General features: G+C 56.9%; 1 protein-coding gene across 1 annotated transcript in view; it reads right to left on the bottom strand.

The window, feature by feature from the left end:
• DUSP16 (dual specificity phosphatase 16) overlaps positions 1–1,306 on the bottom strand; it is a 90,329-nt gene extending 89,023 nt beyond the window's left edge. The window contains exons 1-2 of the mRNA XM_040488896.1: positions 1,163–1,306; positions 239–435 (exon numbers count right to left, since the gene is read on the bottom strand). The gene's annotated coding sequence lies outside the window, so the exon portion shown is untranslated. The remainder of the gene's footprint in view (positions 1–238; positions 436–1,162) is intronic.
• Positions 1,307–2,056: the final 750 nt, after the last annotated feature.

The following is a 2,056-nucleotide window of genomic DNA, read 5'->3' as shown; positions in this document are numbered from 1 at the left end:
CAAGGCCTACACCCCCGCTCAGACGCTCGTGCAGCTCGGGGCCGCGGTCGCCCCCACCCCGCCTCCCGGAAAGGTGGCCCGGACGCCCGGGGAGGCAGAGCCCGCGGGGCTTAGAGCACGGCGCCCACACAGTCGGGGCGCGCCGCGGAGCGTCCATGCTGCCGGCGCGGGCGGGCGCCCCCAGAGCCCCGCGCCCTCCCGCCCGCACGGTCCGCGCCGCCGGCCGGAGGCCACTTACTTTTGGGGCCGCCGACCTCCCGACTCCCTCCGGGGGAAATGAAAGTTGTCACGGCGTCTCCCCTCGGGCCCCCCTCGCCTGCCCGGCGTGCGAGGCGCCGCCGCAGAGCCGGGAGGGCGGCTGCGCTCCCGCTCGCGTCCGTCCCGTCGCGCTCTCCTCCTCCTCCTCTTCTTTTCACTATATTATCTTCTCCTTCTCTGAGGGGTGGGTGGGGGTGGGAAGCTTAGAAAGAGGGAAGACGTTTGCAACTTTTCTTCACTCTTTCTCTTCCACCACCACACCCCCCCCCCGTCAGCCTTGAAAAAACAATGTTGAAAGGGGTGAAGAACTTGGGGAGGTGAAGGTGGGGGGCCGCGTGGGGAAAGCGGAGGGGGGAGGGAGAAGTGATAATAATCGTTTAAAAACTGATTAAAGCCCCCCAAACAGTGATACACAGACAGAGGGGGAAAGGCGGGGGGGTGGGGTGGGGGGTTGGGGGGAAAGAGAAAGAGTCGCTGGTCAGGAAACTTCAAGCGCGGATGAGGTCATTGGTTTAAAAATAAAGAGATGGCGTCACTTGAAACCAATCCCAGTGAATGAACTCAGCGGAGCCCCGGGGAAAGGAGGAGACAGGCGAGGGCAGGGCGGTGGGCGCCGGGCGGGGCCGCGCGCCCGCCCGCCCATCCCGCGGCCGCCCGGGTCCGCAGCGCGACTCCGCGCCTCGCTTCGGCCGCTCGGGGAGGGGTCGGGTCACGTTCCGTTCCGGAGTTCGGCGACTCACTGGCAGGTTCCGCAGGCGCCGCTGGGAGGAGCCGGGGCTGCCCGAGGAGGCGGCCCCCGCGGCCTCCTCCTTCCGCGCCCGCGCGCCCGCCAGCCCCGACCCCGGGCCGGGGGCTGCGCCCCAACAGGTATTTAAGCGTGTTCCTCCCCCCGCCCCCAACTTACCCCCGGAGACCCAGAGCTTCTTCCTCCTGGTTGCGCTGTTTCCAGCTGCCTCACCAGCACGAAGAAACGCAAACAATGATTTGAGAGAATTACAATCACTCCTTCAAAAGTCTGATGAATCCCAAATGTAGGGCACTGCCGTCTCTTGTGAAAGAGAAGTTACAGGTACTTTAAGAAAAATCACTGCAGTGTGTTGTCAGGCATTCAGCCATCTACACGTGTTTGTCGTTTAAAGACCCCACATGACTGTTCCTCACATTCGTTATTTTACTTTGTTTATGTTTACTTGTTTACGTTTACAAATTTTAATGAGTGTGGGCAGCATAAAATTCTTTTCTAGCGTGTTTTCTACATCGGGCAGCGCCGAATCATTTTTAAATCAGACCGGAGGTTCACTGTCTCTTGAGAGGTGCAAGCCCCTGTTGATTTAACGCTACACATTTCGTGCATTTTTTTTTTTTTTTGAATTTGGATTAATCAGAATAGCTCTCCTGTGAGATTACATTACACTCTTTGGAAAACTAGAGGAGACCTGAGGTGGTGACAAACCAGGACTTGGAATCAGTGAATAGGACAATCGGAGCTTTATTCTAGCGTTCTTTGAGCATTTGAGCATGAAGCTGCTTCTACTGAGAAGTACTCACGTGGATATCACATAACAAAGATGTGATTAACGACGGAAAAGCACACTGCGAGTGGACTGCTCCATGAGCCAGAATTTATGTGCAGGAATAATCTAGCTCCTAAAATATTCCATTTACAATGTGCTGGATTTGGGACATTGGTCCCTAAAGGCATCTTTGTTGTGGAATGTCCATTTGGACACTGCCTGAGGGACTTTTTTTTTTTTTTTTTAACTGGCCAAAAAACTGAGAGGCAGGTTTGGGGTGGGTT

The sequence above is a fragment of the Herpailurus yagouaroundi genome, unplaced genomic scaffold, assembly GCF_014898765.1.
Source record: "Herpailurus yagouaroundi ecotype Mexico unplaced genomic scaffold, PumYag 166, whole genome shotgun sequence".
NCBI classification, from domain to species: Eukaryota; Metazoa; Chordata; class Mammalia; order Carnivora; family Felidae; genus Herpailurus; species Herpailurus yagouaroundi.
The sequence above is the reverse complement of the archived record's forward strand: the minus strand, read 5'-3'. Positions and strand labels throughout refer to the sequence as shown.